At 43.9% G+C, this 14091-nt stretch overlaps 1 protein-coding gene across 1 annotated transcript in view; it reads right to left on the reverse strand.

The window, feature by feature from the left end:
- The window catches only part of LOC308312848 (synaptosomal-associated protein 25-B-like), a 64479-nt gene extending 51018 nt beyond the window's left edge, over positions 1 to 13461 (reverse strand). Inside the window, exon 1 of the mRNA XM_080759587.1 lies at positions 13376 to 13461. The gene's annotated coding sequence lies outside the window, so the exon portion shown is untranslated. The remainder of the gene's footprint in view (positions 1 to 13375) is intronic.
- Positions 13462 to 14091: the final 630 nt, after the last annotated feature.

The following is a 14091-nucleotide window of genomic DNA, read 5'->3' on the forward strand; positions in this document are numbered from 1 at the left end:
TTAAACAAATAGGCTAACTGGTGGAACGTGGGATTCAACCAGCATCCACTTGAGGTTCAGCCCTCGATTTAAAAATATGATGTTAGGAATTATTCTGGATTTTGTTTTGTTGAACGTTTTCTCCAATCTGTCCCATATTTCCTTTTCAACAACACACTGGATCACGTGTTCAACTGAAATCATATATCATATAAAGTAGCAGATCTCCAAGCTTGTAAATCGGCCATTTTCAGTCTGTGACAACCATTTAATAATTCACCTTATCATTTACATGGGTCACGCACGCACGCACGCACGCATGCACGCACGCACGCACGCACGCAGCACTGGAGACAGAAAGTAGGACAGCTCCGCACTGGTATTGTGTACACGCTGTGTACACACACACACACACACACACACACACACACACACACACACACACACACACACACACACACACACACACACACATAATGTGTAATATATATATATATACATACCGGTATATATTTTAATTAATATATTAAACTATTATTACTATTATTATTATCATTATGCCTGATTTAATCAGGCATAATAACGGTAACCCCAACCACTGAGCCCAAAACTTGAATCTTTTCCTAATTATAAGCCTAACCGTAAGCCTTTTTTTTTTTTTTTTTACCAATTTAAGACCCGAGGCTGATTCTACAAATTCCTTCTAAATCAGTAGTTCTCACACCTTCAAGATTCAACGTTCAAAAATGTTAGATGTGGCCTGAGCCGGCCGGCTTAGCGGTCGAGGAACCTTGGCTGGTAATCCAGCATGATGTGTCACAGGTTCTAGTCCGAATCCCGACAACCTTTGCTAAACTAAAATACTATCAGATGTACAAGCTCAGACCAGCTCAGTGGCCTTGTGGTTAAAGTGTCCACCCTGAAACTGGGAGGTCGGGGTTTGATCCCCGGCCGGGTCATACCAAAGACTGTAAAAATGGGACCCAATGCCTCCCTACTTGACACTCATCAATGGGTTGGATTGGGGGGTGAAATCAACTAATCAACTAAGCAGCAGCAGGCTGCTCCTTGGTGGCGGCTCACCGCTCCAAGAGATGGGTCAAATGCGTAGAACAAATCTGCGGTAACGTGTGTGACAAATCGTACGACTTTGACTTTGACAGGGGGGTGGACGCTTTTCAGACAGGGCATTAGTCAGACATTCATCCACATGTCGGACTAGCGTCTGCTCCCGTGCTTGCGGTTATGGTTAGGTTAGGAGATGAGGTGGGTAGTCATTTGTCGAACCAATGACAAGCTCGCAGGATGGCATGAAGTGACGCACTATGAGCTTGTATTTCTGCCGTTTGTGAATAATAAATCTAAGATGAATGCTTTCACGGTTAAAACATTCTCGCACGCACACACGCACGCACGCACGCGCACACACACGCACGCACCAGCTGTACATAAACTGTGTAATATATGCATGGGCCAGACATAGTGAAGCTGACCTATATGAACACATGGCAGTACACGTGAGCAGCCAGTAGACTGGGCTGTTGTCCTGGAACTGTCACACTGTGGAGAAGCCAAGCTATTCAAACACCACAACACACCGCTATACACGCCTGCAGCATGCACACACATATACACATTACATAGTATGGACACACACACACACACACGCACACGCGCACGCACACACACACACACACACACACACACACACACACACACACACACACACGCACACACACGGACACGGACAACAAACAGACAAGAAGAGTGGGAAGTGGGAACAAAGGAAGAGTGGACACCTTGATCTACTGTAAAATGGGCTATTTTGTACTGTAAAAAATAAAATATTTGAAGGGACTGTAATAATGTAGGCTATAATGTATAATTTATAATGTCTATGATGTGAACATGGACGGTAGGCCTACATCATTACCAGACCTACATTTATCCTTCAACTTCTTGTCTATATGCCCAAAATGATTAGATAAACAGGTTTTGTATAGTTATTACTTGCGCAAGTGCAGAGCGCGCAAGTAAAGTTGTTTGTCCGGTGCTCCGATGCGTATGCCGTGGCTGCATGATTTGAGAGTGACGTAATGAAGCTATGTACCAATGCCAGGGTATAACTGGCTCTCGATGGTGACGTAATATAGGTAGGTTTCAGATTAAATACATACATAGAAGCATTACCTTTAATCCACCCGACACTGAAACATATCTTTATATATCTCCAATGACTAGGTACGTAGCACATAGCTAAACCTAATAACTCAATATTGAATTGAGATTTGAAAGTTCGTAGCGGTCGACAGTACACTAGTAGGCCATTTATGGCCTACTTGTGTGAAACGCACAAGTAGGCACTCGACAGAGTGCAGTTCTAGTTTGTTGCTGTTGTAGGAATAATTAGCCTTAATTGGCGAATGTTCAAGCATGTTCTAATCATGTTATGTTTACTTTACATCACAAGACTATTTTTCAAATGTTTTATTTTATAACATGTTGTGGAAAATGTCCCACTCTTCTTAGTTCATCTGGACGCATGGTTACAGCTGGCTAGCTATAATTGAGATATTGTGAGCTTGTAGATGTGCTATTTTTGGGCAAATGTTTGTTTTCCCAGTGCAGGGACATTCATGTGGCTAATGGTAATTAAACTAACTAAGGACTTTCTTGCTTCCCTTGACTGCTCTGTTGGTCCAATTAGACGGTCATGGATTTATGCTTGTTCTAAAATGTCGAGCATTAGAGAGCGTGAATGAAGGTGTAACATTAGTTCGATTTATGTTAGTCAACAGTCTAGGAGACGGGGACTAATTAAAACACTTTACTGACACCATTGGGGCATATAAATCACAGAATTGAACTAAATGAGCACACTCCTGCAGAGAGCCTCTGTTTTGACTGTTACAAAACGGCCGGCATGAAGCTCTGCTATTATCCGCATGCAGTTCTGATTAATGACCCTGCAGATGTTGGCTGCAGAAGCATTTTTACTCCATTCAAGTGAATGAGGTTTGGGCCGGACTTTAGCAGCTAGCTGGTTCTACCCAGAGCCATAGAGTAAGACAGAGTTACGACATTGAGGGGGCAGAAAACAGCCTGATCACGTGGTTCATGTACTTGCGCGAGCCCATAGACTCCAATGTGTTCTGTAAACTTCCGGTTGTCCCTTTTCAATAGAAGTCTATGTAGAAGAGCTTGGACCCATTAAGTGAACGGAGTTGTCGTAACTCTATTCTATTCTATGGCTCTGGTTCTACCGAGTGAAGAAGACCCGGCCTCGCTGTGGTTGCATCCAATAGCAGTCACTTCCGGTCGCTTTTCAGGACCGGAAACTTCAAGATGGTGGATTTGAATTTGCCGAAAAAGTGGCTTCAAAGCGGGCCTGTAGAAAGTAAGCAATGTTTTCTTTAGATTTGAATGAACTCGTCCAGTAACATAAAACAACTGCACATATGGCTGGCTGTGGGGGAAATGGCGACGCATGGTTCTGTGTTGAGCTATAGCTGGAAAGCAGAATGAAGAAATGGGATACAGTAACATCACTGGATGCAGCACAGTGAGGGAGTGGATAGTCTTCTGTCAATCAGTCAGTTACCCATAGTGATTACTACCCAATGTACTACTACTACTACCCACACACACACGTGCAGTGCACACACACACACACACACACACACACACACACACACACACACACACACACACACACACACACACACACACACACACACACAGACACACACACAGGAATACATGCAGCAGCTAATTCTGTACCCATCTGTTTAAAGTCTAGAGGCATTTTACAATTGAGAACAAATTAAAAAAACAAAGATTCTTTGTCAGAATCTGCTGTGCCTAGTTTATAGAATTGTCTAGTCTTAAGGAAAGATCTAAACCTGAAATGGTAAATTAAAAGTAGGTTCAGCAGAAAATATTACAGAAAATAATATTCCTCTTCCCTTTAATTTCAGGGGGGCAAAAATAAATAAATGCCATGCATTTATAATACCTTATTGTCTTTATTAACCTATTAAAACTGGGAAAGCATACATGTCATTTTATAATTTAGCTATATATATATATATATATATATATATATATATATATATATATATATATATATATATATATATATATATATATATATTTATATAGCAACATGTTTTTTTCAGAAAATAGAACATTGGTTTAGAACGGTGGTTCTCCAAAACAGCAGATAAAAAGCAGATAAAGCTCACATGAGCACGGCATGCAGGCTTCTGAACATCTCCTCTGGGGATCCCTGGCACAAAACATGTAACACTGTAACCCAGGTTTATTGTATGTCTGTATTTGTATCTGGTTGTATGCATCAGTATGCATGCATTTGTATGGTCACAGGTACTGCATCAGTTCACAGCTCATCACTCACTCACTCACTCACTCAGTCACACCAGTTTCAATCAGCAATCATCAATGGACAGGTGTTAACTGGACCGGTGATCTTCCGGGATAAACAACCATGTTCTTCACAAGTGACCTTTTAGAAGTTAGAGGATGGATGCTGGTCCCCAGGGGGCCACTATAGCTCCCCACCCTTTTCACTATTAAGCTGTTTGAAACAAAACACTTAATATCAATACGGTTGGGTCAAAGTCCTTCAAGGTGTTTATACCTCATCAGTGATTGGATGCTTAGCCTAAATTACAATCTCCTTCTCCACTCTCTTTCTCTCTGAATTGTTGTTGCTCTTTCATTTTGTCTTCATCACTATCTACAATACATATCTGTCTGCTTAATTCACATTCTCTATTCAATTTAACACAAAAAGCTGAACAATTAAAAAGAGACACAACTGTGATAGATCATAGACCTTCAGGCATAGAGCAATATGATTGATGAATGCGTCACACCTGAACCAAAGCATGTCAGTGGCAAAACTCATGGGAGTTGCAGTCCTTTAAGTATAAGTGTACTACAAAAAACTGAAAATTAATGTTCATATTCAATTATAAGTCACATCTGATTTATTATAGTACAATAGAGAGAAACATGGGGTGAGACATACGAGATTGAGAGTGATTTGAACCCAGCAAAGGGCACATTCTGAGGTCCTTGAACAAGCTGATTGAACGACTTTCCTCATAATAAAATCTAGGCTAGAATTAGATCAAGGACGATTTTGGAGTATAAGATGCTGCTGTTTTGTTGCCAGGCAGCCTGTGGAGGAATGTGGGCGAAGGACAGGACAAGGGATTCATGAGATAACAGTCCCAAGTCAACATGCAGCATGCCTGCCGGGACAATATGGCCGCTCCCCAGGGAGACACTGAAGAGACACATAGAGACATCTGCTCTGGAAAAACACAGTGTCCTAGTCATAAAACGAATGACATTTAACAACAAATAACAACATGTCATCACATTCCTAATAGGCATAGCCGTGTCGACAATTTTGGGGTTCCACGGATAGAAAGCCCACACACTGAGGAGGGGACCACCCTCATTTATAATGATTCTGGGATAACATAAAAAAACCTGTAAATTAAATACATACAGAAATACTAGACATACTAGTACAAACAAATCATTAATTGATAATGTATCCATTCTGCACTTATAGGGGTTGCCATAAATTACCACATTCCATGTAATAAACAAGGATGATATAGCAGATTGCTACATGTCCTGGTTATATAATGCTGTGATGTTGGTGTTTTCTAGGAATTGCAGTATGTCTCTGTGAAAACCCACTAAAACCAAAAATGAAATGGTCAACTGTCTCCCATATTCAAAGCGTCTTGAGATGAACCTCTCATGATTTGTCATGGTCACTATAAAATAAAAGGGATGTATTGATTGATTGTGGTAGGTACAGTAGCTATACCTCAGATATTAAATAAGGCAAAGGAAAGGCCTATATACTCCAGTTTTAGGTGATAAGGGGACCACCACGGTGGTTGGGAAAACTACAACATGACCTCACGCCGCTGTGATAAGCAACTCACTGCACACCGAACACATCTCTGTTTTTACTAACACTAACAGTCACCTTATCACCTAAAACTGGAGTGAATAGGCCTTAAGGGAAGGTAACAACGCCCAGCGAGAGAGAGAGAGAGAGCCAACCAGGGAGCCAGATGAGCAGGGGGGGGCGGTACGGAACGGTCAGATACACAGAGAGGGGTGAGTGGGGGAGGAAGTGTCGAGGCAGAACGGAGCTTGGTAGTGTACAGGAGATTCAAAGCAATCATCTCTCCCCGGAGGGATTAGAGCTAGTAAAGCCAGTGTGCCATTCACTGGGGATAAAGAGCCACTACTAATCTGTGCCACTAGTAGTCCTCAACCAAACACATACACGCAGGCGCTACACTGAACAGAGCAGATCATGTCATTTTGCCAATTAGCCTCCCTTGTCTAAAATAAATTTTATTATTCCAAAGTCAAGACTGTAGGCATTATTGTATGTTCCAAGAAAAAGAAAATCCCTTTCCCCCCCCAGCAGGAGGTTTATTGCTAAGACGACATATTAACCCTTCCTTCCCACTGGCTTTCCCTCCGATGCTAGAAGAGAATGGCACAGAACAGTTCAGAAAACAGTGTGGCAAGGGGCGGTTGGCCTAGCGTTTAAGGTACATACCACAATTACCACATAGGCTCGAATGCAGCCTGACAGCGAGTTATTACCAAGCCTGACGACCGTTGATGCGTATTATTGTAATCCACATACTGTAACTCGAGAACCGTTCACCCCACCGACTTAAATTTGGCACACACGTTCGACACCACCACAGGGAGCTCAGTGCAGTGCCCGGTGTCGGATCGCCGGTTGTCCAGAACCGTCACAAAAGCCTCTGCCCGGGCTCTGGACATCTCCATAGTATGGAGATGGCCTGTTCTGACATCACAATGTTGTTCTGACATCTGCATATACTCCATATGTGGGCATGCCTGAAAGATAACAGGGGCAATATATGGGCATAAAAGGGACATAGGCATTAATTTCCAACTTGCAAATTGTTCCAAGTAGACCAGTGCCCAACGGGCACCGCTCTAGTCCAAATAAAGGCAGAATAGACGCCTTAACAGACGACGTCACACTGATAAGCACCAGCATGCGCGTGCATAGCGGCAGCACAAGAACCCTGCCTCTCATAAGATGCAATGGAAAAGTTCTAACTGCACTCACGTGTAAAAAATGCCCCATCAAACTTTCAGATGCTGTTTTTAGGATTTTTATTGTGATCTCTCGCCCTTGAAATATATAATCCTTGGTTTCTGTTGTGTTTGAACAATAATAGCAATTCAAAACAGTTGTCCTCAAAACCACACCTCCAGTCATAAGAACGGGAGGTACGCTCATGAACAACACGGCAGCAGAGCCTATTTGTGCACTGCTGCACGCACACCTGCAGCCCATCAAGTATAATTCATGCTTCATCCCACGATGGTGTCGCGCATGCAGACCTCTACGCTCACAACCGGTCGCATCTGCGATGCGACGTGAGCTTGTATATCAGCTGTTCTCTGTGCGCAATACTGTCGGGCTTTGAAGTATAAATGTCTCCTAGGGTGCACCTCACTAGCCAACTCACAAGAGGAGGTTGAATGCACTGAAACCAGCGCTCCCCAAAACAACAGGTTTGGAGATCTGTTGGGAATTGATTACATGAAACAGTCACCCGTGCGCTCAGTCCCAATGTTTTAAACAAAGAATTGGTCTATAGCCCCAGAAATATATGTAAAAAAAATATGTAGAAAACAGCACAGCAAAGAACTGACCAGTAAAGAACATCTGCATGCTGTTAAACACAAGACCGAGGAAATACAGATCAGCACAGCACCCTAATCTCATATTGATCAGCTGTGCGTGTGTGAGTGTGTGTGAGTGTGTGTGTGTGTGTGTGTGTGTGTGTGTGTGGGGGGGTGCACGTACAACAGCAGCAACCTCTGCAGCAGAAGGTAAGGATCACTTGCATAACGCCCCCTCCCTCCTCCCTCCTCTACGTCTCTCTCTCATTTCTCTCTCTATGGTATTTCCTCACTCAGCTTTTCTCTCTCTTTACGCTCTACCCCACCCCTACGCGCACACACGCGCACACACACACGCACACACACACACACACACACACACACACACACACACACACACACACACACACACACATGCGTGCGTGCGTGATCGACTGATCGATGGATCAATGGAGATAGTTGGATGGATGGATGGATGGATGGATCCATCCATGCTGTGCCCTTGCCTTTGGGGGTGAGCTGTCCTGGGCGCTGCTCCAGACTGTCTACAGATGGAGATCAGCTTACCGCTGCTGTGTTGTGCACTGTCATTCAGATCAATGGTGGGTGAGAGAGGCGAGGGAGGAGGATCACATTCTGATGGCTTCTCCGAAAACAAACCTCTGCCACGGGCCTCAGATGTGTGTGTGTGTGTGTGTGTGTGTGTGTGTGTGTGTGTGTGTGTGTGTGTGTGTGTGTGTGTGTGTGTGTGTCTGCGTCCGTGCGTGCGTGGGAGTAATAACATTCTGTTGTCTTGGGTTGCACTGATTGGTATCAGATGCTTGGTATTATTGATCAGTAATATCAGTAAGATATTAAACTGTATGTTGCATTCAATATTAGATGTTTCTAGTACATATGGATGGATACAGGCATGTTTAAAATGGAAAGAAAAAGAAAAAAGAAAAAGAAAAAAGTTTAAGAAAAAAAAGAAAACTGTTTTGCACATCCATTTGGAAGAATGTCGCATTCAATAAACATCTGTCTTTGCTACATTACTTTGTAATATAGCCTGTACTGTAATTGTCTCCACCAGGCCGAAGGCATGGGGAGAGAGTATGTTTTGCACTCTGTGTCCGTCCGTCCGTCCGTCCGTCCGTCCGTCCATCCGTCCGTCTGTCTGTCTGTGAACAGCTAATCTCCGGCATGCACCAGTAACCCGGTCGATGCCACATTTCTCACACACACTCCCTGGATGCCAACGATGAACCTCTGCCCCAAACTTTCCAGAACGGCCTGTTATAGCGCCACCAACAGGTGGACTTTTGCAAAACACATTTTTGGAACAAAATGCCTCAAATCATCCAATTGCCATCAATGGTGTAAGAACAAATGGCACCCTTTGCCACATTGGCCACATTGGCCTATTATAGCGCCACCAGGAGGCCACAACCTGACCTGGCCTGGTGGAGACCTGTGCCCCGAGGGGCACTTTTTCTAGTTGGTTCTTTGTTTACACACTGGAGAAAAGTGCTGAAAGTATAAGCTTACACAATGACACACGCACGCACATGCACACGCACACACGCACATGCAAACGCACACGCACACGCACACACACACACACACACACACACACACACACACACACACACACACACACACACGAATGCACGCATGCACGCGCGTGCGCACACGCCACATAATGATTGCTAATGGGATAAGATAAAACTTGATTGATCCCTGGGAGTGAGACTAGGTCATTAGCAAAGAAATAATACAAAAAGGTTCCTGTCCTGCCTGTGCATGTGTGTGCGACGGCGTACATGCATGTGTCGGTGCGTGTGTGTGTGCGTGTGCATGAGTCCCGGCATGGTGCTGAGGCATTGTGGTAGGTGGGGTGGGGTGTGGTGGGGGTGGTGGTGAAGGCAGTATTTGAGGCTGCGTTTTGCTTGGTGTTTTGAGGCTGTGGTTACGGTAGATGAGGCTGGATTTGGTTGCAGAGTTTGGGGGTGGGGTGCGATGCAGCATTCTAGGTTGGAGTTTTATGCAGTGCTGTTCAGGGGTGGTGTGTGACGCAGCATCTGAGGTTGGGGTTTGATGCAGTATTTGAGGAGGTTGGGGTTTGATACAGGATTTTAGGTTGGGGGGTTAGGTGCATTATTTTAGGTTTGGTGTTTGGTGCAGAGTTTGGGGTGGGGTGTTGTTGATGCAGCATTTAAAGATGGGGTTTGATGCAGCATTTTGGGTTGGGGGTTTGATACAGTATGTGAGGTTGGGGGGTTTGATACAGTGTTTCTGTTTGGGGTTTGATGCAGTATTTGAGGTTGGGGGTTTGATACAGTGTTGGAGAGGATGGGGGTTTGATACAGTGCTTCTGTTGGGGATTTGATAACGTTTCTGTTGGGGGTTTTCTGCAGAGTTTGGGGGATGGGATTTGATGCAGTGTTTAAGAGGTAGGGGGTTTGAAGACGTGGTTGAGGTTAGGATTGACTACACAGTTTGGGGAGTGGGGTTTGATGCAGGAGTTGAGGTTGATTAGTACGGAGTTGAGGTTGGGGATTTTATAATATATTTAGTATAGTCTTTGATTCTGGAGGTCCCTGGCACATTTCTTTTTCTATAGTTTTTTTGTGGCTTTCGCCTTTATTTTATATATTTTATGGAGGGACAGACAGTAGGCTGACAGGAAATGGGGAGAGAGATGGGGGAAGACATGCAGTAAAGGCCGTCGGGATCGGGAGTCAAACCCGCGGCACACTGCCAGACTGGATTACCAGCCAAGGTGCCTGGACCACTGAGCCATGGCCCAGGCGGCACATTTCTTTTTAATGGGGGGGGGGGGTCTGCAGCCAAATACATTTGTATTATATTCATTTTAGGGGTAATTCTTCTTTGATCTGATATCATGATCCCTTTCTGAACATTTATAACTTCCTGGTTGTCCTACATACCTGTCACTAACCTTTGAGGTAAATAATTAGGGGTCCTTGACATGAACAAATTTAAGAACCGCTGTAATAGGGGGGAGGGGTTGGAATGGTTCAATATTAAAGGCTGCACTGGGTTTGATTCAGTAGTTTGAGGTCAGGGGTTGATGACAGAGAAAGTATGGAGTTCTAAGGTTGGATGCAGTGGTTGAGGTACAGTATGGCGATGCATGCAGAGTGTGGGGGTTGTGCTATGATGCAGCATGATGCAAGTGTTTTGAGGTTGGTGTAAAATTTTTGAGGGTGAGATTTTCAACAGTGACTGTTTATCATGTTTCCTAAACTGCCTGATTGATTGATTGATTTTTAAGATTAGTTTTTGGCTTTTTTCCTCTATTGATAGTTATTAGTAAAGACAGACAGGAAAGGGGGAGGAAGAGGGGGAGAGACACTCAGCAAAGGTCGTCATGAACGGGACTCGAACACGTGACGCGCCGCCAGGCCAGAGCTCACACGCAGCACGCGACCCAAACCACCTGACCAGTGGGTGCCCCTTGATTGATTGAAAATTGTATTAACAGTATGCAGAATGGATACATTTCAAACGAAAGCACAAGTCAATATAAAAACGGTTACTGTGGACGACACCATGATAAAGCAATTGTTTACAATTATTATATTGTTTACAATAGGGTCTACATTTTCAATTTGCCTGCTGCAAAAAACAGGTCCAAGTACTGTAGGCGGATATCTAGCATTTTCACTGCAATTGTTCCAGTGAAGCTCTCTGTTAGACTCAGCACAGGGCATTGTTTTTTGTCTACACTCTCTGATTTTAACATGAAGCTCAGAATTACCGTTTACCTGCCAATTGGCGACTTGTGCACACTTTCATTCCAAGAGGGCTTGGAGCTACTTTGATGATGCAACCACCAACCAACCAAGGATTTGTCAAATGACCTCGGAGTAATGAATCATCATTTGCCTATAAGGGCTGGCAGAGAACCTCAGCATACACAAACATGTGCAGCATTATAGAATAGAAATAAATGATAATAATAATAATAACTCCCGCAGTTGAAAACTTGCCCTTTAACCCATTAAGACCTGAGATCGATTCTACAAATTCCTCCTAAATCAGTCGCTCTCTCACAAGATTCAAGATTTTCTAAAAATAGAAGATATACAAGTTTGCAGCAGCTATTTTTGAATACCAAATGCGGGGAAAAAAATCTAAAATGACAGATACTTTCCTCATTTGAATGGGCTATCCTACAAAATATCACAGCCTCGCTGTTTAGATAAAAACACTATTGATCTGTTTAAATCAGCTGAGTCCTTTTCTGCTCTGACACTTAGCAGACCCATATTGGCTAATGAAATGCCTCTAAACTCTGGGCTGCACTGGTTAGTCGACCAGATAGTTGTGTCAACAACAGCATAGCTGCAGTTCCCATTCTGCCTGAAGAAGACCTGCGTCACATGCCTTTGCCCACAGTCTTTCCCAAGCTCTCTCTAGCACCATATTGTAGCGACCCTGTTGGTGTTTTCTGGGAATTGCAGTCTGTCTCTGTGAAAACCGACTAAAACCAAAAAAGAGAGGAAAAGTAGAGAGGAACAGACAGACAGACAGACAGACAGACAGACAGACAGACAGACAGACAGACAGACAGACAGACAGACAGACTGACTGACTGACTGACTGACTGACTGACTGACTGACAGACAGACAGACAGACAGACAGACAGACAGACAGACAGACAGACAGACAGACAGACAGACAGACAGACAGACAGACACCTTGGCAGTTGGCAATCAGCCCACTCTATAGTAGATATAGTATAAGGCCCACAATTCAAATGGCGCACTTAACAAACAACCTCTTTCTGTTGTTTGCCATGTTGGCTGGATGAGCGCTTATTATTTGTACCTATTGCCCAAATCTGAACAGCACAACATTCATTCTACAGATTGATTGCAACAAGCTGAGGGGAAAAGAGGGCTAACAAAAAACTGATATTTTCCTTTGCAGTTGATCAGGTGACACAGACACTTGAATCTACTTGACACAACGTTACTTTCTATTCTACAGGCCAGTGTCAGACTCAAACCCCCACACCACCCCGACTGAAGAGAGAGAGAGAGAGAGAGAGAGAGAGAGAGAGAGAGAGAGAGAGAGAGAATTCCAATATGCAGCATATCTTTATTCAGGGAGGACACACCAAAAACAGCACGTGATAATGTCCCAAAGGTAGCCTAAAGCTTGATCTCAGTGTGTTCTGGTGACAGTGTCCTGTCTTTGCCGTGATTTGTTCCAGTCCAACTCGTTGTTGTATAGAGGCTGAAATGCGCATCATGCGCTGTCCCTGGTGCTGAACCGAAGCCCACTGCAACAGCACATGATAAGCCCGCTGGCTTTGCAGGGAATTAAACCATGCAGCACGGTACGAGAGAAATATGTTTCACCAACTGCCTTTCGCTACTATTCGCACGTTTTAGGTTAAGAAGCATTTGTACAACCTAGATACCGTTCTATTTTTTAAAAAAAAGCAAATTGAAAGGACAGCCCATAAGTCTTGCAATTGTTTATAAAGCAACTACACATGATGATGAAGGTTAAAAGAATTGGCTTAAAAATACGACGACCGAAGAACTAGACGATCAAAGTCAGACTCTCTGGCAGATCGAGAGTTGAAATAATGTAAAACTGCGTTCTAATTGAGGAAAAGAGAGACATAGAAGACCTTACCCTGAGTAGTTTTTCACAGGACCGTCGTCGTCGAATCAGGGCTTAAAAATGTCTCCAGTGCCTCTTCCTACTGCAGTGCTCGCTTCAAACGGACTGTCCCTTTCAGTGGAGAAGAACCATCCCACACTCGACAGACTCCGCCCTCTTCAAAATGTCCGCGCCCTCAGATAACATCGTCAGAGCAGAGGTATTTTGATTCATGAAAGATATGATTGCTTTGATTGAGGTATAGGAGAATGGCCAATGAGCAATTTTATTAATTGGCTGCAAGATTGTCGGTCCAAGAAGAATAATAATAATATGTAGCTATGTACTCGCTTTGCAATATTGAGTATATAAACTATACAAATGGAATCATGTATGTATAGCATGTTTGTGTGTGTGTGTGTGTGTGTGTGTGTGTGTGTGTGCGCGCACGTGTGTGTGCAAAACCAGGTTAAAATGTTAACCCATGTAGCTGCGACCCCCTGGAAACCCCACAAGACCCTGACCCTGAGAACTACTGCTACACATGATAATGTGCATTATTTGGGTTCATTGTCTCCACCAGGCCGAAGTCATGGGGAGAGAGTATGTTTTGCACTCCGTCCGTGTGTGTGTCTGTGTGTGTGTCCGTCCGTCCGTCCGTCCGTCCGTCTGTCTGTTACCAGCTAATCTCCGGCACCGTTAACCCGGTGCAATTTACGTGAAATCTTTCACAGACTTTCCTACTAGGC

Source organism: Protomyctophum bolini, assembly GCF_963924005.1.
Source record: "Protomyctophum bolini genome assembly, chromosome: 1".
Lineage (NCBI taxonomy): Eukaryota > Metazoa > Chordata > Actinopteri > Myctophiformes > Myctophidae > Protomyctophum > Protomyctophum bolini.